General features: G+C 36.9%; 1 protein-coding gene across 7 annotated transcripts in view; it reads left to right on the forward strand.

Moving 5' to 3' along the window:
- The window catches only part of ERBIN (erbb2 interacting protein), a 113,167-nt gene that overhangs the window by 11,756 nt on the left and 84,846 nt on the right, over positions 1-16,565 (forward strand). For 6 of the 7 annotated variants that reach the window (XM_061342635.1, XM_061342640.1, XM_061342638.1 and 3 more), the window contains exon 3: positions 9,257-9,370. The exons of the other annotated variant lie outside the window; for it this stretch is intronic. The gene's annotated coding sequence lies outside the window, so the exon portion shown is untranslated. The remainder of the gene's footprint in view (positions 1-9,256; positions 9,371-16,565) is intronic. 7 annotated transcript variants of the gene reach the window in all.

A 16,565-nucleotide genomic window follows, 5' to 3' on the forward strand; every position in this document is an offset into this window, starting at 1 on the left:
GCAATTTTGCTTGTCCTTTCTGAATGTTATTTTTCTTCGTTTTTTCTCTTCCATCTCTATGATTAGACCTACAGCTAAAAATTAATTTATGTGAATTATCTTACGTAAGCTCCTTGTTGTTCTGTCTTGTGCAAGAAGTGATGGTTCCCTAAAAAAGGGAGAGTGAAGGCAAGTGTTTTCTTTTTGTAGCAGAGAGCATAATTATCATAATTTCTATGCCTTTTTTTTTTTTTTTTTTTTGTGATATTAAGTGCTTAGTTGTGAAGCTTGATTAAATTCCTGGCTCCTGGATTGAAAAATGAGATGCTAGTGTTTCTTTTCCTGTTCTAAATTCTATCCTTCCTGCTCCCTGAAATTTTTAGCTCTCCAACAATAATGATACCACCAACTAAGAATGTGCTCATGTGTTAAGAGGTGAGGCATACCGTCCAAAGCAAGTTCTGGAGCTGCTTGTTTGTGTCTAGCTTCACATCAGCTGCGTCCCTGTGTGCTTCCCTGTTTGTTCTGGCAGTCCATCTGTCTTCCCTGATTGTGATGTGTCTTATTTTGTCTCAGCCTTCTCGGGGACAATTAAGAGAAAATCTGTGGAAAGCATGTTCAGGTGTACAAGAGCTTTCTTTCTTTTCAGCCTTTGTTCTTCTGTGAAGTGTGATGTTCATCTTCATTCTAGTCACCAAATTCTGTTTCATGAAGGGCAGTGGTCCTGCCGGCTGATGGGAGACCTGACCTGTTCAAGCACGATTCATTCCAGTGTTTCTACTCCCTTCCCAGGTATCAGTAGCTATAGCACTGTTCTGTAGCTATTGAACTGTAGGAAGTACCAGAAATAATAGTGCAGAGAAATGTTCTATCAGGTCTGTGTTTTTCTTCTGTGTTTCTGAAATGTACTTCCAGCGCACCATAGCAAGTATCTGTGGGTGTTCCCCTCTGCCTTGCCACCTTAGAGATATTTGTTATTTCTCTAGAGTCTGATTTGCTGCCATTCTTAGTGTGAAATATCAAGTTAAAAACTTACTCTCAGTTCAGTCCTCACCATCATTGGTAAGTGGAATTAATTTTCAAATGGACTTGGAAACGTCTTTTTTGTGGTTGGACTTGATGATGTGGTTGGACTATCATAATGTTACTGCAGTTCCACAAAACCTAATGTTCACAAGGCTGTTTTTCACTGTTCAGGACCTAGAAGTGGTGGCAAATTGCAGTTACAGTATATTGTCCTTTTTAACTGTTTGACCACCTTAAACTCTCATCAAAGCTCTTACCATGCTGGCTTTAACAGACAAGCAAGTCTATGGAGTGTACTGATTTTTTATTTATTTTTTTTCCTTCTTTGGAGTTCACTCCAAATTTCCTGCTGACATACTTCTGTGCTGTTCATAGCATTGTAGAACCAAGTGAATGGATTCACCCAATACCTCTTCTGTTAGAGTTGTCTTCTTTTTTTTTTTTTTCTTAGGTACTTTTCAACTTAATTCTACTTTTTGTGATTTAATTAACCATGACATAAAATTGTTGTGAATTTTAAAAGCGTATTGGCTGTTATGCTTTATTTAATTGTCTCATATGGTTTCTTCCTGAACGTATTCATTCTTCTTAGGCTTATAAGACATTGATAATATTGACCTGGGAGCAGACCAGAAGACAGCATCATGGAATAATTTATATTTTTTTAATTAAAAAAAAGTTATTTCCATTTCTTCCTATCAGGACTTACTTGCTTTGTCATGAGCACTTCTTTACAAGGTAGCTTCTTGTCTTGGTCACTTTGGAATTTAAGAGGGTTTTTTTTTTTTGTTAAAAGAAAGTAAGTGTATATAAATTTTAACTTCCCATGTTGGGTAGATGGTCTGTTTTGTATACTTTAGTTTTATTCCCTCAAGCCTTTTATAAATGTAAAGCATTGCTCTGTGGGGAAATAATTGACTTTTTTTGTTGCAAAAACAGGCACAGCATTTGCTGAGCAAAGGTGCCTTGCAGTTATGAAGACCCCGTCTTGTGAATAGTTATTTCAGTTCTTAACTCCAAGTGTGGAACATGAACTGCTGTTATAGTCACTGTCTAGACCATAACTATTTAGTGACATGACTGTCTTAATTGCTTCTTGGTTGCCTGGAGATATTTAGCATAGCTAATTTTTCCTTTTTTAATTATTCCCCCCATCCCTACTCCCTAAACTTCTTGTCTTCACTGGTTGACTCTTTTCAGAAAAAAACACCACCAAAACTATGAATCCAAGGCAGTGTAAATTATTAAATGTGACCTGCAGGAATGAATTTTGCTACCAGCATGTGCTGTTTTGAGCATTAAAATATGTGCCAGTAATAATGAAGTTACCACCTTTACTTTAAAGGAGTAAAGAAAGCCAGTGACTGAAAGTGTAGTTTTACATTCTGCTGCATCTCCTCTGACATAGGAAATATGTTTCCTTTTCCTTGCTGTGTCTGGATCCTTTTTGTCATGTGTGAAGACTTGAAACTGAAGGTCAGTGAGTTGATGAGCAAGCTGATCTAATTAGAGAAATATTCTTCCTGATACCTTGCAGGTCAGTTACTATTGGACACTAATGGTATCGTTGTGTGAACCCTAGATTTAATAAAAGGCAGGTTTGAGAGAAAAGCAGGGCTTACTCTTTCTTTAGCAGTCTCTAGTTTGAATTAAGCACAGTGAGAACTGACTTGCCTTTTAAGTCACAGTTGCTGGTTTTGAAAAGTCTTTCACTTGGTCACAGTAAATGTAAATGTTGCTCTTCATTATGTGATTGATTAGATCGTGAATTATTCTTCCTTAAACAGTCAGAAGGGCAATTAAAAACTGGGATACTAACCCAGTTATGTCTCTCTCCTCTCAAATTTAAAGGGTACCACCTCCTACCTTTCCTGCTTTTTTGCCATATGCAAGTTGACTTGTACACTTAGAACAGGAGGCTGGGAATTTTATGCCTGTCTATAAAATGATTTTTAGTTGTTGCAGGGGAGAGAAATAACTAACTGTGCTAAGAACTAAAATTGGAAAAGGAGAAGTAATGAAGTCCTGTTCTCCTGAAGGCTACCTTGCAGAGCACTTGCTCTTGAGACTTCTGTAGGTAGCTTCTTTACCTCCTAGAGATTTCTGGTAGCTTTATGTTTTTCATAGTCTGGAGGTATCTCTTGATTGAAATGTGTAGATCAACAGTATTTCAATGTGGGATGCTCTGCTTTCAATTAGATCCCAAGGCTAGTGTGAATGGAGAGCTCACAGGTGATGGGCAGTCAGTATGATTTGTAAACGCGTTTGTGTGTTATGTATTATCATTGGTAGAATGATGGACTCGGAAATGTCTGTCACTGATACTGTGCGAAGAAGCCATTACTGAATTTTACTTTCTCATTTCAGATGAGCAGTGTAAAACCACCTTAATTTATGGAGGGATTAAAAGCGCAACATAATATAGGGGGAAGCAGATACAAGAACAGGAGGCATTTAGTTTAATTGTTCTAAAATCTTGGAAATTTACCACCCGGGTGTAAAGTTGCTGTCCCCTGTAGTGTAGGCTACATATAATAGTCTCACTTGGCTGTCCTGCACTCGTGAAGTGCAGGAGACAGAGCATCTGATCTTTCCTCTCTCCCAGAAGGGCCCAGCCCGTACAATGAGGAGGAGGTGGACTGATGGGTAATTGAGGTAAACAGAAACACATTTTTTCTGTGTTGGCACTAGGTTTTTGAGATGAGACTCCGATTCTCGGCTAATCTCTGCTTCTCTGAAGAGCTTAGGCTGGAACAAAGTGGAAAAGCATTAGTGTGTATTTGTCCCCTGTCTAATAGAAGGGGGGAGAAGTATCCCAGTTCCTATTGTCCCAGCTAGAGGTAATTCCTAATATAAGAGTTTAAATTGTTGTTCCTTGCAGTGAATTTCTTAGAGCCATTACATGAAAAATATTTGAGTTGTATGGACTTTTTTCTTCTTCAGAACTCTAACAATTAGTGTTAGAAGTAATTAGCAACAATTATTTCTGCAAGAGAGCTTTTTTGGACATTGTCTGCTTACTGGAAATAGTAATGTGTCAAATAGATTTGAAAACATCCTTAAGCGGATAAGCTATTTTATTCCAGTAGTTGTCTATTTGTATGCCCTGTTCTTTAATCCACAGAATAACTGCGTATCTTCTGGTTGATTGAGAAGTACTTCATGTAGCACATCAGAGACAATAGTGAATGCTGGAAGACAATTTCTTTTCCATATGGAAATAAAGCTCAGCAGAATAAAAGCTTTTCCATGGAAATTAAGCTCAGCAGAATATATTAAGTCCCAAATTATTTTGAATGTTATATTTGATAAGACAATTTATGTGTTAGTTTTTCTTCCAAATTACGAAGTACAAAGATTAAGCTAAGAAGGATTTGGAGATATCAGATTCTTAAAGTACTTTCTGAATGGCGATGATCTTTATATTTGGCAGGAACTAGTGTACTGATAGTAAATTCTCTGGGACTGAAGTTTCATCTTATGAAACCAAGGTTTGGTTTCGTAAGATTAAATGGGGTCCAGAGTTGTGGTGGTGTTTTGTTTTGTTTTGTTTCCTTCTCCCATTCCCCAGATTAAAAGATATACTATGATTTTTTCTTTAAAAATGCATTCAGTCTAGATAGGAATTAAAAAATGTCTGTTGGCCTTGCAAATAGGCATGAAACAATTGCACATTTTTTCATATTTCCTTCATGTGTACTTCATTTGTGAGAGTCTATCTGTAATAAGAATCTAGAGTGTGGTAAATTGCAACCTACTCTGAACCTAAGGGCATGTGTATCCCTTTTTGGCATAACTTCATGTTTGAATTCATCCCTCCCTCTCCAAGCAAGTATGCGATTGAAAAACTGTGATTTGCATTCACATTTTCTCTTTTAAAAGTTATGTTTCTTCTGATTTTTTTCCTACTTTGTTGTGGTTTGGCTTGGGATTTTTTTGTTGTTTTTTTTTTTTTTTGTTTTGTTTGTTTGGTTTGGTTTGGTTGGTTTTTGTGTTTTGTTTTGTTTGGTTTTTTTTCTCCTGCCTTTTTTTTTAAATGCTGTAGTATTGTCTCTTTTAGAGAAGGTTAAGAGAGACTTTCGAGGGACTGGAGTCTAGTTTTAGTCCATCTGTCATGTCTTCAAATGTTGGGCAACAAAGGGTCATGATAACTGTAGGTATTTTTATATTTATTCTGGTGTATGACTAGAATACAAGCTACACAGTGCTTTTTAGGTATATGTGTTTACATTACATGTATATATATATCAACATCCTGAAATAAGAGGGGAAAATGGATGTTTTAAAATCCTTGTATTTTAAGATCAAAATAAGAATTACTCTCTTGGCTAACGTCATACAGTTTTTGCTATCGTTATTGTTACTTTGATATGAACCATGAGTCTTGCATGCTGAAACTGTATAGCGAGTAGTGAAGCTAAGGTTAGGGTCCTTTCCTCCCCTCCCATCGAGTTGTTAATCTGGAGCAGAATTCAGAATCCTGTGTAAAATTTGGGTGTTCATGCGGTGTAAAAACAAGTCCAACTACTCAACAACAAATGCTTAATCTCACAAAGTACCTGCAAATTAATAGCCTCTGCTGTCAGTCACCTAGCTTCCAGCAGTCTGACTTTCTATGTAAACAAATTCTCTATGAACACTTCGGAGGATGGTAGTCGAGTATGTTTAAGCACTTCTTCCTGACTTTTTAGAATTGTAATAAATAAATGTCAAAACAACTTCTTGCAATATAGGCAAACTAATGTGTGTGTGTTATTTGTAATTATATGTATCCTATTTGTCCCACTTAATGGCAAAAAGTCAGATACACAAAGTAGTTTGTTGCTTTGAGAAAGTAATTTTGGAGAACATTTGTTTATTGTTGTTATTGCATTATTTTAGCTGCTAAATTGTCAAGTTTGTATGTGCACTTACAGTAATTGTGTTCATGAATTCATAAATTCATCTTCTTGCTTGCCTTGCTTGGAATTATGGTTTCAGCTAAACTGTGCATGAAAGGAATCTAAATAACTTTTTTTACTTTGCTGTGGTAGATGAAGGAAATGGAAAAGGTATAATCATGTAGTATCTTTTTTTTCCTGTTCTTTGAGAAGGTGCTAGGTAAGTAGTTCTTATGCACAGATATACACACAACTGACTTACAAATATCTCAAATACCCTTTTTGACTCTATTAAAGCTCACTTAACAGAATATTTCTAATGAATTTTGCTTCTTTAAATGATCATTTCCATTGCTCATTGCTGTTGGTAAGAGGACCTATATTGCTAAGATGGTGGTGTGATGATGATTCTTGGCTTTTTATGAAATGTGTAATTAAATGAGAATAGTACTCCCTGAAATGTTCCATCTAGCATCGTCCTCCAGTAAGTCTAGTCAAAGCAGCAGATGGCCTTGGACTGTAATGTAATATTAGTAGTGATGGGCGTGGGCTCTATGATATGTTCTTTCAAAGGCTGAAGTAATCGATAGCACTACTAACACCACCTTCTTTTTTTTGCAATAGTTAAATGAAATTTCATACAGTTAAGCAGACCCTGATCTTTCATGCTGTAGAGCTATTGCAAAAAAAGGAACATCAGTAACAGAAGACTAGAAATGGAGTAAAATGATAAAAACTTCTGTTTTTTAATTTGCAACTTTTTTTTGAAATGCAGCATGATTTTCACAAGTGTAGTAGTGGAGTCGCTCTTGTGATGATCTTTACAGCTCAAATAATACTTGTCCTCTGTCAGATGTTGTCTGCAAGGGATGATTTTGTGCATTCAACAGCATAAATCTGTCTCATTCTGAAAAGTCCTGGTTGCTCATAACTTCTGGAAATGAGCTTTTAACTTGCAGATAACTCGAGTGCTTTTTTATATAGTGATCTGCCCATCAGGGGTTTGAGTTGGAATAATTAGGCAGCATATGTTTTAATTAAAAATTAGGAGTATGTGATAATGAAAAACCTAGAAGTAGACTGTAGCCTTAGTTCTTCTTAATTTCTAAGTTATGATGTGGTGGGGAAAACTTGCATTAGGGGAAGAAGTGCCAGAGTGAAAGCTCTTATAAACATGTTTAAAATGGTTATTTTCCTGTTTCTCTCAAACCCTTAACTTTCAGGGTCTAACTTAACACTGAGCACTTTTAGCATGTATGCCAGGGTAGTAATTTTTTTAATTAAAGAAAAAAAGGGAAAAAATTGTGAGTTCTTGACTTAGGAACAAGAAGGTGGTTAATGGTCATGAGAAATATATTGCAGTTGCCAGGAGTTAAACTAATGCCGATCTTTTGAACTTCTGTAACAACATCTTACTTGTTGTCAGGGAGAAAGAACACTGGATGAAAAAGTGTTTCAGTCTTTCAGTCCTTAAATAATAACCTTTAGTGTAATGATCTTTGCAATTGTCCGCTGTTTAGATAGCCCTACAGTTGCTGCATTATTTTTCTTGCTACCTGGGGTACAGGGGAAGTGCTGGTGATTGAAGTGATAATGGAGGCTACTGTGGAATTCAAGGCTTGACAGAGGTAGTCCCAAACTTGAACATGTCCTCTGGAGGAGTCAGCATGTTCAACAGTCCACTCTCTATCTATAAAAATGCTATTTTGAACTGAACTGAAAGTTAACCTGTGGAAAATTGCAAGAGAATGGTGAAGGAAGTCATTCAGCTCTTCATGAGAGCTAAGCCATTTCAGTCTTCACAGCAGTTCCTAAATGGGGTGTGTTTGAAGAGAGTTGCTGGCTAGATATAATCCTGATTTAATATGATAATTATATTAGTATTTTCAGTTATGCAAAATTTTTTGCTGTAGTTGAGAAAGCAGTAGGAAAATTTCAAGAGGAAAGTTCCAGAGCCCCCACTTGTAAGGGACAGCAATCCAAATTTTTCATTCCCAAGCAAGCCAGGAAAGTAGCAGTGCAGTCATCAACCCTGGCATCCTTCAGAGGTTTCACTGTGCTGGTGGTGGCATCATCGGCCTGATAGCAACAGTGTTTTGGAAAAGGTAGCTGAGATGTGTTAAGCAGTTGGAAGCTTTAGAGTTTGTTAAATCTCAGAGTGCTCTGGAAGTGGTGGAAACAGCTATTTTAATGACAATTCTGTTGCTGCTCTTTGTCTTAGAAATGTTAGGAATCATAAAAATCAGTTTTGCAACTGTATATTGAATGCTTTATGAAAAGAGTATGCTAATCAGTATATGATCTCCTGAGAATTTTTATTTCAGGAAAGATTGTAGTTACCAGTTAGAAACTTCAATGTATTATTTTTTTATGGTTTTGTGGTTGTTTTGTGGGGATGGGGGGTGTATTTGTTGTTTTAAAAGCAGATGATAAAACCATTTGTCTGCAATTTGTATTCCTCTCCCATGATTTGGGCATGTTATTTGAACTGGCCTCAACAAATGCTGTCAAGATGAGGCACAAGATGGGTGTCATTTATGTACATATTAGACTTACTGCGTTATTCTCAGCTGTTAGCCATGACCATGTAATAAAACCTTCTATCCTCAACATATAGAGCATATGGTGGTACTCCACAAAAGCACACCAGGCAGAGTAAGCTGCTCAGAAACAGATCCAACTAGTTGTAAGCAACTCTCTCCACTCTTGCCAATAGCTGTGGCTGCAGACTTTCAGTAAAACCTTGTGTTAAGCTAAATCAAAGGCAACTGGCAGGTCCAATTAAAATAATTGCAGCTTCTTTTAAGCCTCGTCTGTTGCAAGGAATTGTATTTCCCCATGAGGGCTGTGGGAGTATTGGTGACAGTGTGGGTGGTATAGATTCTCTTTCAGAGGATGGGCTTGAGGCTCCCTAGGACAGCAGTGCTTTAAGAGGAAGTCATCCAGTTGAGGTCCCTCACACAATTTCTCGTTGGGTTTGGTTACATTTTGTTAACCTGATAATTGCATTGGGATTCCATTCATGCAAGTAACAGAAAGGGAGCTGTTTTGAACTCAAGCTTGCTAGCAGTGCATATGTTTTGGCTTGACTGCTGTAGAAGGAGGAGATGATAATTGGTTTTACCTTTTTTGTGTTTTGGCACACTGCTTTCTCTGCCTTACTTCGAGATTTGGCAGAGGGCAAAAATAAGTAATTGTAGAATGGTGGTTGTAGAATTGTAGAATGGTGGTTAAGTTACATATTACCATTTCTGTGTCTTCTGTGTTTAATTCTAGTCTAAAACAAAGTTAATATGTGGATTTGAAACCGGTTTTGTGCAAGGCCCCTTATACCTGTCATCTTGAAAACACGTCTGAATTCTTTTTCACAGATCCATCTGAATGGTTTAATAAGCTCTGTTCTGCATGCCGGTGAATCTGTGGTCCAAGTTGAGAAACTGATCCAGACTCCTGTGGTGTGAATTTGCAGTGGTGGAACAGTTCGGGTAGGTGACCAGTTGTACTGAAGGTCAGGGAAAAGAAATGTTTAGGTGCACTTACTGTTTCAGTTACCCCACAATGTTTTAATAATATCTTCTCTCAGCCTCACATATAAGAATGACAGAGTTTTATTTTAACTGCTGAATTTGTATTCCAGTAGCTTGTAGAGAAGATGTGTAGAAACTGTGAGCTGTGGTTGCTTTCTCTCAAGAAGCAGTGGGGATATTTGCTACGCTGACATGGTCTCTGCATTTTTGTCATGTTGATACGGCTATGTGTGACCACTTAGATATAGGCAACCTGGCTTTCATTGCTTCTGCTGTAATTTTCTGCATAACTTGTTTACTTTAAATGCTGCATAACGTATAAAAGGTAGTAACCCATTGTATCATAATATATTCATGTTAATTAATTCATTTCAGGTCAATTCATATTCATTTTAAGAATTTCTGTGCAAAAAATAGAACCAGTTTCAAATAAATACTTATGCCCTGGGTAAGCTAACTTTAATGCTATTTAAGTAGTTACTTATATGTAACACATACAATCCTATCTAGGCAAAGGTTAGTATTTGGTGGGTTTTGTTGTTTTTGCTTTGCTAGGGAGGTTGGCTTTGGGTTTTTTTGTTGGTTGTTTTTTTTTTTTTTTGTTTATTTTTTTTTAGTTGCAAGCATGTTCTGTTTTGGTTCTTTATGTTTGTATCATTGTTAGTGGGACCTTTTGGGGTGCTTGAAACTGAAGGGTCTTTTTCCTTTGTTTAAGTTTATTTTTAATCCCATAATTCAACAGCAGATGCCCATAGCTCCTCAGTAAGAATTATAGGGACAATATAACAAGAATGATATGGCTCTTTTCTTGGTATGCCTAATTGCAGCACCACAAAAATCTTAAGTAAATCATGGTATGTTTTGATCTTGATATACTGGAGTAGGATCTGCAGTCGGATAAACCTCATCTTAATATACTGTTTTAGTCCTAATTAGAACTGTTGAGCAAATACGTATTTCACTCAGCTCTGTCTCTTGCTTCAAGCATGTAGGTGGAATACACTCACAAATATTTCTAAGTGTCCACAGAAGACCTTTGACTTTTGAGATGGAAATAATAGCAAAAATACTGTTTTAAATGCTTAATAGTATTGTAGAAATTATGTGCTTGGAAATGCAGGTGTCTTATGAGATTTAAATTAGGAACCATTGTGAAAAGAGAGTACAAGTGTTGGAATTTATGCTTGAAAATGGGTTTGTGGGGAAAGAGTGGGTTTTAGTAAAAAAAAACAAGGAAAGAGGAAAGGCAAGATATTTGAGAAGCAGATTTTTTTTTTTTTTGAGATAGGGGAAAATCCTAATTATATTTATTAAAATTATTTGATATTCTGTGTGAGGGATTCAGAATTATAGTTTCTGTAGATCCTTGGCTAGAGAGAATTGAACCATTTTTTCAAACTTTTGAGCTGTCTTGCACTGTTCTCTGACTAGTGAGCGATACTGTGAAGAAATTGTCACAATTTTATCATGTGGATAGGCTGAGACTTTTAATAAGCTATTACTGCCTTATTTACTGCCAAGCTAACAATAACAAAGTAGGGAGTTCAGGCAACAGTGCACAGCTTGGATTTAGAAAAGGTTCTTTTCTTTGTTATGCTATTCATATTGTTCAATAACATTCCCTATTATGTAGAAGAGAATAGGCTGATAAACATGTTTGAATGTTGAGAGTAATTTTATGTTGGATTAGAATCTTGTTTTATAATTGTAGTTTTATTTTTGGTCTGCTTGTTTTCACATTGAAATGTGTATTAAGTCTTACTAAGAGAATTCAAATGAAATGGTTAATCTAAAGGTTTTTCTGTCACTTTGCAGTAGTTTGCTCTTATGTCTAGTCCTTTCTTCAGTCCCAACTGTTGGTTCATTATCAGACTTGAATAATGAGTCTTCATTGGGTGAAGAAAATCTCTACTAGCTAAAAAGAACAGGATGAGGAAGCAAATGCTGGCTTTGTGATAGGTTTGTGCCTGCAACTTGAATAGTTGAGTTGTAAGTCATGTTATGATGAAGTATTTACTGTAGGTATCACAAGAGACCTAGTAAGTGCTCTTGATGTTTTGTGATCCTCTTGGATAGAGGCTTCTTAATGCCAGTTGAGTGTGTTTTCACCTTCACAAAGTTTCTGGAAAAGGTGCTATAATTTGTCAAGCTGCTAAATTGGCAGTGAGTACGCTGCTGAATGCATAGATTAACCATGAAGGTAGTGTACTGATGTGTATTTACAGCTACTGGAGTACATGGTGAAGATACAGACCATAAATGAATTCTTACTTGTATGTAGCTGAAATATATGACAGAAATTTAAAGGCCAAATGTGAAATACATTAATAATTTGCCAGGTGTTTTTTTGTTTGTTTGTTTGTTTGTTTGTTTTTTGTAATCCATACTCTAATAGGTGAATTTGACAAGTCCCTGAAATCTTCACTTGTACAGGGTGTTTGCAGCTCTTTTTTGCAATGGAGCATGTTTGATCTTCTGACCATGCTTAAAGGATGCTGCTTTGAAGCTGTCTGTAATTAGTCAGTTAAGGAAAATCCTATTTCATTGTCTTGCCATCAAGACTTCCACCTGAATAAAGAAAACAGTATCTGCTAAAGAGGACTCCCTGTATCTCCTACCTTCAGTATTCTTGTGTTTCTTTTATTTCAATGGGTTTTGGACATATTCCAAACTTCTTATATAAGCTTTGCTTTGCATATTTACTCTGTGAGCCTTCTTGGCTGATTCATTTCTCCTTGTAGCAATAAATGCTGGCCCAGATCTCCCCCTTACTAGTTCTGTTAACAAGTTCTGACATGCAGTGCCTGCTCAAATGTATCTAAGGTGGATTAACCTTCATAGGTTAATCCAGTCAGCCCAAGATATGTTTTATCTTGGCAATACACTTCGGAAACTCGTTGTTCTGTCAGGCTCGTGTTCACTGTAGTGCAGAAGGAGTATGGACAAGCTGTTTTGATAGGTGAAAATGACTCTCATGCCTATGGGCATTTCAGTATTGAAATTTGCTAGACTGCTTTGTTGAATAGTATTTTAGTTTAAAGACTTATGAATGATGGTAGTTTATAACTTAAAATGTGTGCACTGCTAACAGAGTCAGTCTAAAACAAGATTAGGTTATCAGAGGGTGGGCTTGCACGATAAGCTTCCTTGTTGTCATATAGCCAAAACTGGATATTCTGAGGAAAACAATGTTCATTCTGACTGCATCTAGGCAAATTTGTTTTATAAAGCCTAGGTATTTGGAAACTTCCTCTTGCATTGCATAAGCAGTTCTTGAATCACATTTGTCAAATCAGCAGCTAGCAAATAAAAATATTTTTATATGGTGCCATAAACATGAATGGTGATTTCAGAAGAAAAGTATGCACAGAATATTTCTGTGTTATTTAAATAATGTATGCATTCTGGCTTCCTCTTCTGCTTTCATCTCCTTTTCCACCTACATTCTTCAGTGGAGATAGAGTACTAACTAGTGTATGCAAGCAAACTATCTTTGAGAGTTGTATTGGAAGGTCTTGGGCATTGCAGTTGCTGATTCAAGAATGTCTGTGCTTATTCCTTCGCTTCAGGACTCTTCAGACATGGGTTCTTTGTCGCTCACAGACCTCATTGACTGTTTTCTCCTTTTCATTTTTTGTTGTTTTCCCCTCTTCCCCTCACCTCAGTTTTTTCTTAGTGGTATCACTGTATCTGTTATAATAGGAAAGTACATTTTCTGGTTAATGGGAATAAATGATGACAAGAAAGAAATGACTAGTAAAATGGTTTATTTCCAATGATGTCTTAAGCAAGCAGCTGTGGGGAGCTGTAATGCATGTGCCATAGTACTTTTCTGCCTAAATACTTTCTTTTACATGAATTTAAATTGTAAAAAAATTACAAGTTTAATTGTACAAGTTTATATGATGTACAGATTTCCAGTACTGTTACTGAGAGCTTCACAGCCTGATGTATTGCAGAACTCTACATCAGGATGAGAAACACTGGCTGTCACTAAGAGCAGAAAATGGAGCAGGCTAATTTGCAGCTAGCCAGTCTGCAATAAGTTAAGGCCAAAGAAGCCTTGTACACAAAAGCAGAAAGAATGAGCTGCTTTAAATTTGCAGGGAAGGGGCACTATAGGAAGAGTGCTGTGTATTTCATAGATTCACTGAGTCATAGAATGGTTTGGATTGGAAAGCACCTTAAAGATCATCCGTAGCTTGATTTTAGGGCAAAAAGAGATGACAGATTTTTCTTTGAAGAGGGTAACTCAAAGTGAACATCAGTTTCAGAGGAGAGGCAAATGGAATAGCTAATAACACATGCAGAAAGAAAAGAATCAAACCTTATTCTGATATAAAACCAAGTTATTGGAAATATTGCTCATCAGGGACTGAGAAGTAATTCTAAGGATCTTTGTAAAGAAGGAATTGTTAGTTACTCAGTTTGGAGGAAAAAAAAAAAGGCTTATGGGTGGTCTGCTTAATATCACTGGTCCTTGGTAGGAAAAATGATGAATACGATGGCTAAAATAGCTGCCCATAATTTAGGAAAGGCAAAGTGAGGGAAAAGAATAGTGCTGTTTTGATGAAGTTAGGTAAATATTTAAAGCTATTTTTGAAAACTGAAAAAAACCCTAACTTGTTAATTGGTATTCTTTCTGATAAACTGAAGCATAAATAGCTTGCTCTGGACCATCAGCTTGCAATCATGTGCAGGATGACTAACTCCATAAGCACAGGAAATCTAGTTTTTATGTGCAGGTGGTCTTGTACTGATAATACTAAAATACACATTAAAAAAGATGATGGATGCAATATTCTTAGAAGGCAATGTAGAAGGATTTGGAGTTGCACCTGACAGTGAAAGGTGCCAAATAACCAACTGTGTATTTAAAACCTCTTTGTGTATGATAAAGTATAAATGACTGTGAATTGATTTTGATTGTATGTAATAAATATAAAGTTTAATCAGCAGCGTTTATTTGTTCCTCTTTTAAAAGAGCACTTGGAAACTATTCAGCCAAATCATCTGTATAAATATTCCTTTTCTACTTCAGTTTGAAAGGGAAATCAGTTAAAGGATGTCTTTCTAGATGCTTAGGAAACAACAAATCTAAAACAGGGTAATGTTGTAGTAGTGAGCAGTGTACATATACTGGAAGGCTGCTCTAAGGTCTCCCCAAAGCCTGGAGGAGGCCGGACAAGCCCAACTCTCTCAGCCTGTGTTCCTAGGAGAGGTGCTCCAGCCCTCTGATGGTCTTTGTGACCCTTCTCTGGACTCGCTCCAACAGCTGCTCCACATCCTTCTTGTGTGGAGGGCCTAGAGCTGAATTCAGTACTGCAGGTGAGGTCTTATGAGAGCAGAGTAGAGAAGTGGCAAGAGAATTAAACAGAAGTGGCCCACTCTGCTTCTTGGTCACTCAGGAAATTATGGATTATAATCATGTAATTAATTTGGTTCAGTCTGGTTTTAGGTTAAAGGATTAATGTTTTCTCAATGTCCAACTGGAGACCAGTAATGAGTAGTGTCCCTCAGGGGTTGGTGTAGGGACTAATCATGTTCAACATCTTTGTTGGTGACACGGACAGTGGGATTGAGTGCACCCTCAGCAAGTTTGCCGATGACACCAATATAAAGAATAAGTTCTTTACTGTGGGGGTGTTGAGGCACTGGAACAGGTTGTCCAAAGCAGCGGTAAATGCTCCATCCCTGGCATTGTTAAAGACCAGGTTGAACACACATGGTTTGGTGTGAAGTGTCCCTGACCGTGGCAGGTGGGTTGGAACTAGATGATTGTAAGGTCCTTTCCAACCCTAACTATTCTATGCTGCTAGTGATTTCCACAGAAGTCATCAAAGCAGGTGATAAGAACAGTTGCTGCTAGTATTTGAAATTAAGTTCTGATTTTATACACACTGAATTCAAGTATGCAATCCCCAGAAGTGCTCATCATCAGGAGGTTTCCTATGAGATGGAAGAGGGTCAGGGACACTGTAGTGTTAGAAACGCAGAGGAAGCAATTTGGGGCTGGCAAGAAGAATTGGAATATTGAAAAAAGAGGAAGAAGCAGAAGAATGGTGAGGAGTGGACCAACCAGCAGGACAAGAAATCGATGGAATGGGTGAAGAAACGAAAGAGATCAGCCTTTAGGGGCTCTCATCTTTATTGAGGTTTTTTTAATTGGAAGGGTCAGCTGTAGAGCTGTATCAGGTCTCTAAGAAACCTTGGGCTGATAGGAGACTTCAGCAACCCAACCAATTTTTTTTGATGCTCCTTTTTTATGTTTTTTCTTATTTTTCTTTTTATTCCCTTACCTCTTTAAGAGAGAAAATTTTGACTGAGGCTAAAGGCTTCTGTTTTAAATTTCCCTCCTTTTGAGGCATGTCAGTTGTAGTTTTCTTTAGGTGTGCATTTAAAGCAAACAGTAACAGATTAGAGAGAGAAGTGTTACTGTAAAGAGCAATTACCCAGGTATTTTTACATGTAGCAAGATTTAAGTTTTAAGACTCATTAGTCTTAAACTAGTGAGTGTTAGATAAATTGGTTAAGCTCTGTCTCAGTGTCTGCTATTTTGTATTTAGATACTGGCCTGCGGGGTCTCATTTAAGCTGTTGGGAATATTTCTTTTGAACGTGAGTGCTTGTAACACTACTGTTATCTTACTGCTAGCACTCATTCTGGTCTCTGTGTCTATGGATCATGCTGTTTGCATTAATTCTCAGCCCAGCCTCTTACTGGTGTAAACACCGCATAATTGTTAACTTAAAATGCATATTTTCTAGATTTATATAGTTTTATGGGAAGACTGGACTATGTGCATTGTCACAGATTGCATGCATTAAAACTGTGTTGAATGATTTTATATGTGACATTAGCAGCCTGTTTCAGTTCTGATCCCTTAATGGAATTAAAATGAAAGCTGCTATCTAGAATGGAATTAGTCTATTAATTTCACTACTGATCTTCATTACTGAGATTTTTCCATATTAGAGAAAAAATTGAATGCTTTTTCAGCTGTTAGCAAAGATGACTGACATGTTAAAAATAAGATTATTTTTTTTTCTGGTTTCTTATATCTAGACAGAATATTGCATAGAGATCTCATCTAATGCTGTTAAATGAATGTCTGTTTTCTTCTAAGAGTTTAGAATTCCATAATCTTCAGGCA

This window comes from Neopsephotus bourkii, unplaced genomic scaffold (assembly GCF_033783945.1).
Source record: "Neopsephotus bourkii isolate Nb327-2 ecotype Australia unplaced genomic scaffold, CSIRO-AGI_Nbou_v1 NB_1810, whole genome shotgun sequence".
NCBI lineage: Eukaryota > Metazoa > Chordata > Aves > Psittaciformes > Psittacidae > Neopsephotus > Neopsephotus bourkii.